Below are 16432 nucleotides of genomic sequence, written 5' to 3'. Positions count from 1 at the left end.
CTCTGGGGATGCCTGAAAAGCAGCCCTGCCTGCAACACAAGAGCGATCCAGGGACACATCTTCTACCAACTGCAAGTCAGGAAAGGATCTGTGTGCATCCTCACAAGGGAGCTGCATAGTAGAAAGTCAGTAAAGGGCCTGACTCAGTCCACTTTCTGTCACCATAACAAACTATCTGAGGCTAGGTACGTTATTAAGAAGTAAGTGGGGACTGGAGAGATGGTTCAGTGGTTGAGAGTACAGGCTGATCTTCCAGAGGTCCCAAGTTCAATTCCCAGCAACCACATTGTGTCTCACAACCATCTCTAGTGGGATCTGATGTCCTCTTCTGGCATAGAGATGTACATGCAGATAGAGCACTCAAGCATAATATAAATAATCTTTTTTAGAAGGGGGGAAGGAGGGAGGGAGGGGGGAGGTAAAGATAAATGAGCTCACAGTTCTGAGCGTTCAAGTATCTACTGGCTTCCCTCAAGGGTCTCACACTGCTTTAGGAATGGCAGAAAACCATAAACCCAAGGGCAAGTGAGGAAGAGCGGTCACAAGAGTGGGGAGATCACAAGGTGAGAAGAGACCAAGGGGAGGAGCCATGCTCACTTCCTAACTGTCTGTTCCCACAGCTACTAACCTACTTGCTGGGCAATTACATCGATCCCCCCCTTGAGAGTAGAGTCCCGTGGGTCTCTTAAAGACCCCAACATTTCTCAACACCATCATCTTGGGGATGGAGCCTCAATATGACTTTTGGTGTAGATAAAGCACATCCGATCCAAGCAGTGCCTGCAACCCCAGGGAGGAGCCTCCCTGCTCCACTTCCACAGGCTCCCCTGAGAGTCTAAGGATTCCACTTACTCATGTGATGTAGAAATTCAAGCACATCTGGGGGCGGTAAACTCACAGTGGACTAGGAAAGAAAACCTGCATTGATGTAGAAAGACGAAAACCTCATTGTCACACAGCAAAAGCTAATAATAAGTTGATGTGCATGCCAGGAAGCCTGGGCCTCTGTCACCATCTGCTTGGAAACTGTACAATTTCCTTTCCTCTGATCTTAGTTTGCAAATGCAAAATGCAGAGTGGGAAGTGCAGACTGGGGCTCCAGTGTAGCTCTGATGATCCAATCAAAGGATATAATTAGTTATGTGAACATCAACTATTTCTAGTCTCTTCCAACACACCCAACACGTCTAAACAGAACCTTGTGTGTGAACTGGGAATGTTACTAAAGGCAGAGACAAAACAGGACGACAACGACATGATAAACACCCCAGTCCCAACCCACCATAAAACCACTGTGGCCAGGGTGTGGTGGCTCACCCTAAAACTCCAGCAGTCGGGGACAAATTATAAATTCAAGGCCAGCCTGGACTATACAGTAAGACCCCGTCTCAGAAACCCAGTTAAGTCAGATGTGGTAGCTCATGCCTTTAATCCCAGCACTTGGGAGACAAAGGTAGGTGGAGCTCAGCAAGTCCCAGCTAGGCAGTGCTACATAATGAGACCTTGTCTAAAAAAAATTAAATTAAATTTAGTAATAAAATACAGAAAATTTAAAGAAACTGCTGTGGCACAGATTCTCAATTTATCCCTGACACTGTAAGAGGTCTCTCGGCTATATGTAAAAAAATTAATTTCCCCACAGGATAATAAAGCTAACTGCTCAAAAACAAACTGAAATCTCTACATCTAAGGTCTAATGGGTGACTACTGATATGGGACCTGTGGCTTAGCAACTGTATGCATATTGATAACTGGGGAGATGCCATTTATAGGCACTGGTTAATGATAAACTTAAAAAAATCAATAACATACGCTAAATAAGCAGGTGATTCCAGGTTGCACCAGCAAGGGGGAGAAGCAGGCAGACAGTAGCATGTGACTTGAACATGCATTGCATTTTGTTCCAGGCAACACACTGAAAGAATCATGAAGTTATAACACACTGTACTCCAGGGCTCAGGGCCAGGACCATGAGAGGTAGAAACTTGATCAATAAGAAGGCAATGAGAGCATCCAGCCTATTTTTTGTTTGTTTGTTTTGGTTTTGGTTTTGGTTTTGGTTTTTTCAAGACAGGGTTTCTCTGCATTCCTTTGGAGGCTGTCCTGGAACTTGCTCTGTAGACCAGGCTGTCCTGGAACTCACAGAGATCCGCCTGCCTCTGCCTCCCGTGTGCTGGGATTAAAGGTGTGTGCCACCACCATCTGGCCAAGAGCATCCAGCCATAAGAGCTACATTTGTTTTGTTTGGGCTTGATCGTTGTTTTTCTTTTTGTGATGGGGATCAAATCCACAGAATCACACAGCCTAGGAAGTGCTCTACCACCGAGCTGTGTCACCAGCTCCCTCTTACCCCCATGTTCTTGTTGAGACAGCTTTGCCCTTGAACTCTTGAGATCTTCTGGCCTAGGCCTCCCAAGTAGCTGGAATTACAGGTCTACACCCCCAGGCCAGGAGACAGAAACAGTCTTTAAGGGCTGCCACATTTGTTAAGACTTCTTTGGGGCTTTAAAGATCTGTCGGCCCTGAGACTGACAGGTGGGAAGGAGGAGGTAGGTGCTTGCTTGTTTGGGAAGAACCTTCTATTATATTTGCACAGTTGTCCAAACGGGCAAGACCAGACGGGGAGAAGGCCTGTTTCCCAGGGCTATGGATGGGGCCCAGCTGGTAGATGCTTTCCTAGCATGTGCGAGGCCTTGGTTCCATTAGTGTGGGAGTGCAGGTGTGCAATCCTGCACTCAGGAAATACAGACAAGAAAGATCACACGTTCAAGGCCATGGCCTGGGCTACAAGAGACCCTGTTTCAGACAGGAAAGGAGGGAAGGGGAGGAGGACAAAGAGACTCCATCTCTGGCAAGGCTAGGGAGCAGCCCATTCTCAGCTGGAACACTGGGGAGGGTGGGCACAGCCACCCCATGCTACACAAGGCCTCCCCTTCCTCTTCCTGCCCCCTGCTGTGCCACCCACCCCTAGGTTCCCTTGAGGAAGCCTGCCAAGAGCACCAACTACAGTAACTGCCAACCCCTGCCCCCTCGGGAGATTTAATGGGGCCTGTTAACGTGAAATGAGGGTTGTGTAATACGAGAAAGATGAAGCAGGCCTGTCTTTCAGGTTCTTGAGTATAGCAACAGTTTATAGATTATGTGTGGTTCTTTAATACAAAGCAAAATCTCCACCCAACACTATCCATGGGGAGGCTGAGGCAGGATTGTCAGGACAGGCTACAAAGTGAGACGAAACAAACTCAGTAATCAAAACCAAACCCTGTGCACACTAGAATACAAATGACACAACGCCTCATGAATTTGTAATTTTCTGTTGTCTATGTGTTACAGTAATATTACTTTGGAATATATACAGTTAAATATTAAAATGCAAAAAAATTTACTTCTTGGACTTCTAAGATCAGATGGAGAAATTGCAAAGAAAATGGATTCTTTTTGCTAGATTTTAATGCTATTACATTAAATTTAGAAATCAGACAGAATGTGCATTTTATCTGTTGGCTCTAGTCAGCCAAGGCAAGGAATCCTTATTTTATTTTTTTTCTTTCTTTTGGACTCAAGTTCTCCTCTCTCTGTAACCCAGACTGATCTCAAATTCCACTGTCCTAAGTCTGTCACTCAAGTGTTGAGTTACAAGTGTGCACCCCAACACTCAGCAGTTTCGGTCCTACTGTGCTTCCTAAGTGACCCTGATGACAGAAGTTTACATAAAATGCTTCAAAATATATAATCTTATTATGATGCCTATACTTCAGGCCTCTCCTCCCACCACAGTCAGGAGCTGGTGGTAACTTTTAAAAATAGTTTTTACAATTTATTTTATTGATGTATATCTATGTGCATTTTGTATGATTATATGTCAGAAAAGGGCAACGGAGCCCCTGGAGCTGGAGTTACATGCAGCTGCGTCCCTCCCATGTGGGTGCTGGAAACCAAGCTTGGCTCTCTGGGTTGAAAAGCTTAACCTCTGAGCCGTCTCTCCAGCCCATCATGGAGGTTACTTGGAAACTAAAAGTACAGTCTGTTATTTTAAGGCCATGAGTTGGACTCTGGAACCCAGAGCAAGCAGCGAATTCTTTTCTCTGGTACTAGAATTCCAAAGGACACAGACTGGGTTGCCCAATGTGGTCTAGCCGGAGGGAAGTGAAAACTTCTTACATCTACAAGAACAGTTAGAAACAGAATCAGGAGGCACTCCACCAAAGCCACCAGGGTGTATTCTGCAATCCAGTCTCGTGCCCAAAGGCGTCCCATGCTGGGGCAGCCACAGGACAGCTGCTGTCATCAGCAGTGCATGGTAGCTAAGGGACAGGCAAACATGCTCAGTTTTACACACACACACATCAAGTGCCAGGGCCAGGCGTGATTTCAGAGGAGCCTACTCCAGCTCCTCATCCAGAGGCAAACCAAAGGATATGCAGAGATGGCCCCAACCAGCCACCAGATGCAGAAAGGTCACCTGAGATTCCAAGCCAGCAAACCACAGTTCCAGACCAATACCCCTCTACCACCAGATGGCACAAGCTCTAAAATGCCTAAGCCCCAAACTGGTCCCAGAGCTAGGTAGGCAGAGGGTATTCTGCATGATATATACAGGCTAGCATCTGGAGGGCAACTTCAGCTAAGTCACTCTCTCTACTTTTGTCTGGACTCCTTCACCTGAAGAGATGTCCCCAGCACACCAAGCTGTAATAATGTTAGGAAGATAAAAGTCAGGCGTGTTGCCTGGCACACAGTGGACCTTCAGTGATGGTAGTGATTGTTACCATAGAGATACTCTGGACCAGAGAAAGATCCTTTACACAAAATTTGCAGTGCTTTTCCCAGTTAAAACACTACCGGACTGTCCCGATTTTTGTCAACTTGGCACCTCAAGCCAGCATCACTGTATTAGACGGGATTCTCTAGAGGAACAGGACTGACAAGAACCCGGTAACTATTTAGTCTACAGGCTGGATGTCTTAGCTGGCCTTTCTTCATTGTGCGCTGGGCCCCTGAAGAAGTAGGCTCTAATTACAGTGGAGGAACGAACTCACTAGCAAAAGCAAGCAGGCAGAGATCTCTTCCTTCTTCCGTGTCCTTTACACAGGCTGCCAGCAGAAGGTGTGGTCCAGACTAAAGGTGGATCTTCCCACCTCAAAAGATCTGGATTAAAAGTGGCCTTCCCGTTCCAAGTGATTTAATTAAGAAAAAAAAAACTCCTCACAGGTATACCCAGCTGCTGGGGTTTTGGTTAATTCCAGTTGTAGTCAAGTTAACAAGAAAGAATGGCCATCACAGTCACCCAGGAAAAGGGAATCTCGATTTAGAAAATGCCTCCATCAGATTGCCATGGAGCTGAGTCTGTGAAGCATCTCCTTGATTAATGATTGATGTGGGAGGGACCAGTTCACTGTAGGTGGTACCACCCATGAGCAAGTGGTCCTGGATGGTGTAAGAAAGCAGGCTGAGCAACCATGGGGAGCAAGCCAGGGAGCAGTGTTCCTCCTGGCCTCCGCTTCAGTTCTGCCTTGCCGAGTTCCTGCCCTCAAGCCGTTCATTATAAGATGTAATAAAGCCTGTCCTCCCCAAGTTGCTTTTGGCCACGGTGTTTGTCACAGCAACAGAAATCAAACTAGCACAAGGACTGATACGGGTCCCTAACTTGGATATGTTAAGCTAAGCAACAAAGTCCTGAAATGCCCCCCACAGACAGACTGCTGAATTCATGGAGAAAAGCAGCACAGAGGAGTCCCCACAAACACACACACACACACACACACACACACACACACACACACACACACGAGCCTGTCAGTGAGTCCTGGCTTGGGTGTCCAAGTTTCCAAGAGCAATGCATTGAGCCTCAGACTCAGCATCCCACGGTTTCCACACTATGTACCTTATGTGCCAACCTGTGAGGTGGAGCATGGGTCTAGAAAAGATCAGCAGCAGCTTCATGGCCAGTGAAAGCAGAAACAAAGCCATTCACCCGCCCAACACAAGGTCTGGCTTCAAGATGGGAAGAAGCAACAAGAAACCAGGAAGCTTGAGAGCTGAGACTCTCATGAAGTGGGGAGCTGGGGCAAAAAGGAAGAAAACGGGGTGTGGGCAAGCTAGCTGTCAGGAAAATCTTGCAAACACAAAGATCTGAGCTCAATTCCCAAATCCAAGTGAAAATGCCAGCACAATGATGCCTTCATAATCCTGGTGTTGGAGAGGTGGAGCCAGGAGAAGCCATGGGGCTCATGGCCAGCCCAACCTAATCAATCAGCAAGGAGAAAGAGACTGTCTCAGCAAAGGTAGATAGTGCCTGGGGAACATCACCTAAGGTTGTGCTCTGACTTACACACACACACACACACACTCACACACACTCATGCACACATACACAGAGAAAGGAAAAGGGAGGGAGATAGGAGACAGGGAAAGGGGGGAGAGGAGTTAGGAGGAAAGACATTTGGAAAGAGGGAAAAGGAGAGGGGGAAAGAGAGAAGGAAAACAGAACAGTATTGAGGTCAGCTCTCTATCTAACACAGCCTTTTCACCTGCAACATCCCCCAAGGTAATCAACTAAACGCCCAATGACAATTCCATGTGGTGACGGGGAACTCCACACTGCATCCAACACAAAACAGAACTGATTCCTTGGAAGTTTCATGCTCAAAACCACTTCCCTTACTACACTGATCTCAACTGTAGTCTCCAGAATAACAGAATAAACAAACCCTTCTATCCTAGACTCAGGGATAGACTAAGACAGCTATGGATGAGGCCAAGCAAACAGCCACAGTGCTTAAAGAGAAAATAGAGACATAAAACCAAAGAGGTTTCAGCAAGCACATATGCCTCCAGGGCAGACACAGCCTCAAGTTGAAGCTAAGTGCTGAGAACCACACCTCTTACTTTCAACCTCAAGAACATCTTTAAAGAAATATGGTCCATAGATGAAAATTAAAGGCCGGGATGTAATCTAAGGGAAGAGTGCTTGCTTAGTGTGTCCAAGGCCCTGGGTTCCATCCAAACCAAAACAAAAAACAAAACAAAACCCTATATGCTAAATATACCTGTTGGTTACTGTAAATTAGAATGCAAACAAGAGCCCAAAAAGGTCTTGGTTGTGAGAAAGATAAGTTGCCAGTGTCTAGTTTAGCCATAATGGGGAGGGGGAGTTCATTCAAGACAATCAGGAATGAGTACAGGTAAAATTCCTTCCAGAAGGAGATCTAGTCCTTGTGTACAAGGAGTGTGAAATCTGTCCGAATGAAAGCAAACAAACAGACCTCAATGATGAGAATGTCGGAACAAAAGGACACCAGGAGATTCAATCAGCCCTATTACCATATACTGAAAAATGTAAACCAGCTGAGGATTCCGAGTCACCCTAGGCGTCAAGCAAGAGGCAAAAGCTAAAACATACTGTGAGATTCCCCAGTGTCAGTTCCTTCCAGGACACTATGTTGCTAACCTGTTTCAACAAGCTCCCCGTCCCCTCCCCTCAAATGCATCCACATAGGCAGTCGCTACCAAAATCTGCCAAATTACGGGGAAAAAAAAAAAACCAAAGCAAACAAACGGTCTTCAAGTTCACATCAGGGCTTCTCCACGCCCTGGCTCCTCTAGCCTATTCCAGCTCCTACTTCATATTTCCGTGTGACTTACACAAAACTGCAGGATGGTTAGAAACGAAGCCTACAGAGTGACGAGTGTGCAAAAAAAAAAAAAATCAGTAAACAGAACCACACCCAGAGCCCAAGCCTGGTGCAGAGAACCCAGGCAGAGCAGAGCTAAACAATGACACGACCCACGGAGGAAGGGACAAGTGGCTCTTCGCAGGGCGAGTTTTCCCGCAGAAGGCGACGTGGCAGAAGGCAAACAGCTGCTGAAGCTGACACCCTGCCGCAGGGATATTTCGAAAGCACCACACAACCCTGGGTCTCAGTTTCCCCTCCCATCGGAGCAGGAGAGTTGCAGTCTGGTACCCTGTGACCGAAGGCAAGGGCATGGCTCGTCCAGCCGCATTGGGAAACGTGGGTTTGACCGGAGCTGGGCATCAGTGAGACCTTCTCCATCTAGGAACCGGAACTGCACACCTGCCAAAGGGACTCGGGAGACCCCACCCCACGGGTGACCTGTCCCTGAGCAGCACCTTAGTGGGAGGACGCGGCGCCGGGCTCTACAGCAAGAGGTGACTCGATACCGCAGCGCAGAGCACGCACTACTCACCGCTCGGCCCTGTCCGGCCTGGGCTCCAGTTACAGCTCAACCCACCCCGCACAGTCTCAGCACCGACCCCTAGCCATCGTATTTTAGTCGCCTGGACAGCCGCTTCCGGGCCCCGTCACGTGACGCCGGCTCCCCAGCCCAAGTCATGTGCTGCCGCGCTCCACGCTCCTCCTCCCAGACCCTTGATCTGCAGCGCCACCTGGTGGCCACCAGCCGCCGCTGCAGGAAGGGATGCGCTTCTGGGTCCATGACAGCTAAGGCGACTGGGTAGGAGGAGGAGAGGGGGAAAGGAGGGAGCACGACACCGACTGTCCCCATTTTTATAAGGTATATCAATGATACGCATCTTTTGGGGGATGGGGGAAATCATGCAGCCAGGCCTGGTGGTACAAGATTGCAATCCCAGAGCCAGGAAGAATCAAAGTTCATGGCCTATTTGGTTACAGAGTGAGTTCAAGGTCAGCTTGGGTGACTTAAAGACACCTTGCTTCAATTTAAGTTTTTTAAAGGGATGTGTGTTGGAGAAATTGTTCACTGGGTATAGTGAGGACCTGAGTTAGATTCCCAGCACCCACATAAGAAAGCCAGGCATGGCAATGTGTGCCATAACACCAGGGCTTGGGTCCAGAGACAGAAAGATTATGGGATCTCTTCAGCAACTAACTGATCTAGCCAAAACAGTGACCCTCAGGTTCAGTGAGAGACTGAGAGACCCTGTCTTAAAAAAATTAAGATGGAGACAGCAACTCCAGGAGAAAATGTCTCCATCTGACTTCCCTCTGCCCTGCCCTGCCCCCAACACACACACATACACATGCATACATACACTCCATATACCACACACACACACATATACTCCATACACGACACACAGAGACACACATATATACTCTGTACACATACACACACACACACACACACACACTCAGTAATTAATAAACAAATGTGAAAGGCCATTTTTAAGAAAGGAAAAGAAAAAGCAATACAACTTCCAGAGCCCCTGTCCACACTTGCTGGTCCAAGATCCCCACCTAGGAGTGGTATCAGGAAAGATGTGGGAAGATTTGGATTCTCCTCCTGCTGAGAGCCCCACATTAGCAGACTGACTTGATGAGCTGTTAGGCTAGCACTTCCTGCAGTCTCTGCCCCAACGTACCAGCTCAGCCCTTCTGCTAGCCCTCACCATTTTGTTTTGAGAGAGGGGGGAGGGAGGAAGGGAGGGAGAGAGGGGGAGTGTCTCTCTCTGGACCCTGGAACTCATCAAATAAACTAGCCTGGGTGTCCCATGAGACCCAGAGATCTGCCCATCTTCACCTTCCCAGCACTGGGGAAGGTGGCCAGTGCCGCCACGTCCAGCTTTTTTATATAGGTGCCAGGGATCAAACTTGAGTCTTTGTGCTTGCACAATAAGTACTTCTCAACTGAGCTATCTCCCTAACCTGTTTTGACTCTTATGGTTTTTGAGAACATGAAAGGAGACAATGCACTTTAAAAAAATACTGTGGAAATAATTTAGCAACAAAGTATTTTAAGATACATTATGGCAAAATAGTAAAGATACAGCCAAAGCTGGGCCTCCAGCTCAGGGACAGAGAACCTGCCTGGTGTGTGTGTGTGTGTGTGTGTGTGTGTGTGTGTGTGTGTGTGTGTGTGTGATCGTGTCATGTGATGCAGCACAGGTGAGTGCCACCAGAAGCACCTCAGTTCCGTTCCCAGTTGAAAAAAAGCTATTAAAATTACAGACATGGCAATTGAAGTGCCAGGAAAGTGCAAACCATTCAAGATTCCATTCATTCTGGAGTTAAATTGGACTGCCCTTCCAGCAGCCCCAACACTCGCACACTTTGTGTGAAGGAGAAGTGGGAGCCCTGTAGGAACAGAGGCTTGAGGATAGGGAGCATGATGCCAAAATGTTCCCTAAGAAGGGGTGCACCAGTTTACAGCATGCACTGACCTGCAGGCAAGATCAAATGACAGGAGTGTCAGAACACATGGACCCAGGGGAGGCACAACCCTGTCCTTGCTACCAAACCAAGATTAGCACAACTGGTCAGGTCTTAAGGTACCTGGAGCTCCTGAGACAATTACGGCTAGCCAACATCAGCCTTGTTCTTTTATATCAAGAGCTTTCAAAATGTTATCCCTTTCTGAACGCACTGAGCAAGAGGAACATCCTAGCGTTATGTTCAGTTGGAGACGGGAGAATCAAAGAGACTGTGTGACCATCAGGATTATAATGGAATTATTATAGGTAATCAGGGTTATGTGGGGTAAAACTTGACTACCTAATCTGTGGATCGTGGCCCCATATGGCATCATGTAACTAACTGTGGAGGTTGTGAAAATGCAGTACTGGTCAAAGGTTTCTAAATGTGCAGCAACAAAAAAAATTACTTCAAAATCAAATGTGTGCAGAATCTGGGGCATTTCTGTGAGTGCTCACCATGGTTGCATCAAAATGGATTGGCTCTGAGCACATAACACACATACTATGTACATGGTCATAGCACACACCACCACCAAACGTAGCCTGAAAAACCTCGGTTATATTTCAGATTTTTGCATTATATGTTATAAACTGAAAACTTTTACTATATATCAGTTCCTACTCTTACAGAAACACAAAGCAGAGTTATGAAAAACAAAGGCTTTTAGCACTTCCCTAGGATCATTCCTCAGCATGTAAGTGCCAAATCAGTCCATCCTTGGATTGGATTAAAAGGTTTAATTTTTTCTCATTAAACTTGTGTTTTAATGGGTCTCAAAATTCTGTGACAGATTTTTGGTCAAGTTATTTTCATTAAAAAGTACCGATTTTGTAAACTAATAACTTAAAACTGCCACACACACAAAAAAATGGTCCACAAAACATTCTCCTTTCCTCCTGAAGGTTTTCCGATGCATTGTTATCATTAACCAGTCTTTCACTATTAAACTTAAATGGCCAATTGAGACAAACAGTTCTGAGTCCGTTCTTCCACCACTGATTAAGACTGGGATGGCAGGTGTTAGGGATAATATTCATTTAGCCTTCTGAGCTTTCTGGGCAGACTTGGTGACCTTGCCAGCTCCAGCTGCCTTCTTGTCCACAGCTTTGATGACACCCACAGCAACTGTCTGCCTCATGTCAGGAACAGCAAAATGACCCAGTGGAAGACAGTCAGAGAAGCTCTCAACACACATGGGCTTGCCAGGAACCACATCACGATGGCTGCATCACCAGATTTCAAGAATTTAGGGCCATCCTCCAGCTTCTTACCAGAATGTTGATCATCTTTTCTTTAAGCTCGGCAAACTTGCATGCTATGTGAGCTGTGTGACAATCCAGTACAGGAGCATAGCCAGCAGTAATTTGGCCTGGATGGTTCAGGATAATCACCTGAGCAGTGAAGCCAGCAGCTTCCATTGGTGGGTCATTTTTGCTGTCACAAGCAACGTTGCCACATCTGACATCTTTGACAGACATGTTCTTTACATTGTCTCCAGGAAGAGCTTCACTCAAAGCTTCATGGTGCATTTCAACAGACTTTACTTCTGTTGTTACATTGACTGGATCAAAGGTGACCACCATTCCAGGTTTTAAAACACCAGTCTCCACTCGGCCCACAGGAACAGTCCCAATACCACCAATTGTATAGACATCCGGAGAGGCAGTCACAGCTGCTTGTCGGTGGGACGAGTTGGTGGTAGGATACAATCCAAAGCTTCCAGCAGTGTGGTACCACTGGCACTGCCATCTTTACGGGTGACTTTCCATCCCTTGAACCAAGGCATATTAGAACTAAGCTCCAGCATGTTACTTCCTTCACAATTTCCTCAAATCTCTTCTGGATGTAGAGTGGGTAGGTGGAATCCATTTTGTTGACACCAACAATTAGCTGTTTCACACCCAGGGTGTAAGCCAGAAGGGCATGCCCACAGGTCTGCCCGTTCTTGGAGATACCAGTCTCAAATTCACCAATACCAGCAACAACAATCAGGACAGCACAGTCAGCCTGAGATGTGCCAGTAATCATGTTTTTGATAAAGTCTCTGTGTCCTGGGGCATCAATGATGGTCACATAGTATTTGCTGGTCTCAAATTTCCACAGGGAGATGTCAATAGTAATACCATGCTCACCTTTCAGTTTGTCCAAGACCCAGGCATACTTGAAGGAGCCTTTTCCCATCTCGGCAGCCTCCTTTTCAAACTTTTCAATGGTTCGTTTGTCGATTCCACCGCATTTGTAGATCAGGTGGATGGTGGTGGTGGACTTGCCTGAATCTACGTGTCCAATGACAATGATGTTGATGTGAGTCTTTTCCTTCCCCATGTTGGATTTGAATTAGTGGTGGTTTTCACAAAACCTGCGTTCTGACGGCAAACCCATTGTGAAAAAGAAAGCAAAAGGTTTAATTTTTAAAATTGGGTTTTCAGGACTTGAAGGGAACCCAGACTCTGTTCCCAGCACCTATACAGCAGCTCACAACCACCAGTCATTTCAGTTCCAGGGTATCCTATGCTGTTTTCTGTCCCCCATTGTTGTGTAGTAGAATATTTGTTTAACTATGTAAAGATGTGTTGCATTTGTTTGTGTTGCAGAATAACTGTTTAACTATGTAAAGATGTATTGCAGAGACTGGGGTGCCTGGGGGGGAGGGCAGGAAAGGAGGGGAGGGAGAGGGATCTGGGATTGACATGTGAAACAAGCTTGTTTCTAACTTAAATAAAAAATGAATAAAATAGAAAAAAGCAACCTCTACAGGATTTTTAGATGTAATTTTAGGTAATACCTATGGGGTGGCTTAAAAAAATCTTGAAGGGAATCTTCAGGATATTGTTATCTATATATCCTAAGTAACACGTTAATGTTACCAGCCAATTATTATCGGTATGGAATAATCTACGTTTTATTTAGTAGCACAATGATTTCTGTGGGCTCTTTATCAGTAAGTTGTTTTTAAAAAGTGTTTTCCCATCCTTATCAAGTCTATAATTTTTTGTAAATAAGGAGTTACAGATCATTGCAGAGAATTGTGACATGTATACATTTCTATAATACCATTCATTACCTTGTTGATATATAATTCCAGTAGGTGATAAAGAGGAAGGAAGGGTAAGTAATTGATGATGAATTAAGGGGTTAATCCTACGAGCTACCACTTTAGCAGCAGCATTGTTTAATAAATGAATAACTCACCAAAAAAGATGTGTTGCTGTTTTACCTTGCCTGCCTAAGGCACCTGGTTGGTCTAATAAAAAGCTGATGGCCAATAGCTAGGCAGAGGAGGCATAGGCAGGGTTGGCAGTCAGAGAGAAAAGGGGAGCCAGACAGATAGACAAGGACCATCCAGCCAGGGACAGACAGACATGGAGGAATCAGGAAAGAAGGATGGACAGTGCTTAGATGAGGTAAAGAAGTCTCAGGGCAGCACATAGGTTAATAGAAATGGTTAATTAAAGTTTTTTAAAAGAGATAGCTAAAAGCAAGCCAAAGCTAAGACCAAGCATTCATAATAATAAGTCTCCATATCATGATGTGGGGGATGGTAGTCCAAGAAAGCCTGCTCCACTCCATGGCACCTGTGGTGCATATATAGGAAGCAGGCACACACATATACGTACGTACATACATACATACATACATACATACATACATACAATTTTTTAACTTTTCAAATTGTAATTTAGTTGCTGACTTGTGTGTTGTTTTTAAAAACCACTGTCTTGACTTGAGATAAGACAAATTTCCCAACAATTTCTGAAAGGACCCTACACATACTTCTTCCGTGCCATACTATGTGTTTATCCAAAGCAACATTCTCAGAATTTATGATTGAAAGAACATTTTTTGTTTTGTTTTTTGAGACAGAGTCTCTCTGTGTCAGTTCTCAGCCTTCCTAATGCTTCAGTGCTTTAATACGATTCCTCATGTTGTAGTGACTCTCAACCATAACTAATTTTGTTGCTGTTTCATAGCTGTAATTTTCTACTGTTATGAATTGTAAGGTAAAATCTGATATGCAGGATATCTGAAATGCAACCCTGTGAAAGGGTTGTTTGGTCCCTAAAGGGATTTGCGACCCACAGGATGAGAAACACTGCTCTGTGTAGTCCTGGCTGTCTTGGAACTCGCTCTGTAGACCATACAGGTCTCGAACTCACAGAGATCTGCCTGTCCCTGCCTCCTGGGTGTTGGGACTAGAGGTGTGCACCACGTGCCCAGAGACAGAACAGTTTTAAAGTAAATATAATTATGATTTGTTACTAGTAAACATCTGATGCTTATATCTATTGTATATACCTGTACACCCACGTTCACAAAGAAAACAAACAAACAAACAAAACAACTTTCTCAGGCAGAAAGAGGTCAGAGTTGGGAAGAAGCTTAGGAAACTCTAATGTAGTCAAGATGATGATGGCCTCCAGAGATGGCTCTTAATCCCAGAACCTGTGAGAAGGCTCCCTTAGACAACAGAGGGGCCTTGTGGTTGTGACTCAACTAAAGAACTTGAAGTGAGGTTAACCAGGATGATCGGGGTATATAGGAGGGAGGGAAGAGTGTGGGGTAGGAAGATGGTCTCCTACCAATTGGGAGCATAGAAGGAAGAGCCAAGAGGCTAAAGTCTACAGGATCCTCTAAAAGCTGAAGAGCAAAGAAGCGACATCTTCCTTAAAGCCTCAGAACGACTGAGCCCTGAGGACAACATGACTTTGGGACTCCCAACCTACAGTGCTATGAGTGAATAAACTTATGTCTTAAAAATCTGTGTAGAGTTATCATAGAAGGAATAGGAAACTCAAACAAGTGCTACTTATAATTTAAAACAAATTTGGGTGCTGGGGAGATGGCTCAGACTTTAGGTGTGTACTTTCCTTGCAGAGAGCCCAAGATCAGATCCCATGTAAGGTGGCTCACAATCATCTATACTCAGCTCCAGGGGATCCAACTTACTCCTCTGTGTCCAAGAGCATCTATGCTTCATGTGCACACACACACACACACAAATGTATGTCATGCGCACATACATGTGCTTCATGTGCACACACAGACATACACACATGTACGTCATGTGCACATACACACTTGTGCTTCACCTGCACGCACACATACACACATGTATGTCATATGCGCGTGCACACACACGCGCACGCACGCACACACACACACACACACACACACGAATAATAAAATACATCTTTAAAGTCGGGCTGTGCTGGAGGAATCTCCAGGAACACATTGTATGTCTCAGTATCTCCACTGCTCCAGCCACACCTCAGCTGAAAATGTTTACAGTCTTTGTCCCTCCCTTTGTTCCTCCCCTTCCCTCACCTCTTAGTTAGCCCACAGCTTCCTGACTTTAGTCTTCCGGCCAACTAGCAGAAAAAGACACTGATGAAGAAGACTGTTCCAAGGGTCGGGTCCAGGCAGATTATGAAATGTAGAGCAAGCCCTAAATCCCCAGCTGTGGGTTTGGCAGACCTGGCATTACCTCACAATGGTAACAAAGGGCCCTGGTCACTTAGATGAGGGCAATACTTTCTGTGTCGCACCCAAGCACTGATGTGGGAGCCACAGGGAAAGGCAGAGCGTAACTCCACCGCTTGGGAGCAGTACCCTTTCCTCTGGACTCCAACTCCTCCCTCGTGAATTGAGTAGAAAGAAGCCATCTCTCTCAGGCTTCTTGCCCTCTGGGTCTTTCTCTCCCCTGCTTCCAGAACTCTCTCTCTCTGGAGGTGATGGGGTGAACCCACGGTCAGCCTCAGAACCACTATCACATTTCCGAGTTGCTTTCACACAGCCTGCTGCAGCATGCTCTCTTCACCCATGGGAAGCCAGACCTTTGTACACAGTCATGCTTCCCGACGCGTCAAAACCTGGGGTCCTACTGTGACCCCACACTTCAACCTCAAGAGTTCCCTGATCACAATCTATCATGTGCTCAGGTGAGAACACATATCTCCTCACTCAGACTGGAGGTGTCCTTGCTCACAATCTGCCATAAGAAGGGCCAGAATGGGAGATGTGGAGGGCTATCCCTTAACACCAGTTCTAGCTGCCTTCCATAACCCTTCCAGTACGACAGAGGCCAGAAATAATTTTAAAAAAGCACTAGAAACTATCTCGAGAAGATAAAGTTCTTGGGATGGGGGCAGCCTAAGGTGGCAAGAATGTAAGTTGTGGCACTGAGCCTATGTTTCCGGGGGTGATGATGATGAGAAACAAAGACATCAACTTCATAA

The 16432-nt window shown here is 45.9% G+C and overlaps 1 protein-coding gene and 1 pseudogene across 3 annotated transcripts in view; both read right to left on the bottom strand.

The window, feature by feature from the left end:
• Window positions 1-15634, bottom strand: part of Slc36a1 (solute carrier family 36 member 1) — a 41997-nt gene extending 26363 nt beyond the window's left edge. The window contains exon 1 of one of the 3 annotated variants that reach the window (XM_040748678.1): window positions 15522-15634. The gene's annotated coding sequence lies outside the window, so the exon portion shown is untranslated. Of the gene's footprint in view, window positions 1-8208; window positions 8347-15521 lie in introns of those variants that run through there. The other 2 variants (XM_040748676.1, XM_005067750.4) reach the window with 2 other exon arrangements.
• LOC121141337 lies at window positions 11069-12554 on the bottom strand (annotated as a pseudogene).
• Window positions 15635-16432: the final 798 nt, after the last annotated feature.

This window comes from Mesocricetus auratus, unplaced genomic scaffold (genome assembly GCF_017639785.1).
Source record: "Mesocricetus auratus isolate SY011 unplaced genomic scaffold, BCM_Maur_2.0 Super-Scaffold_100007, whole genome shotgun sequence".
In the NCBI taxonomy this organism is placed as follows: Eukaryota; Metazoa; Chordata; class Mammalia; order Rodentia; family Cricetidae; genus Mesocricetus; species Mesocricetus auratus.
The sequence above is the reverse complement of the archived record's forward strand: the minus strand, read 5'-3'. Positions and strand labels throughout refer to the sequence as shown.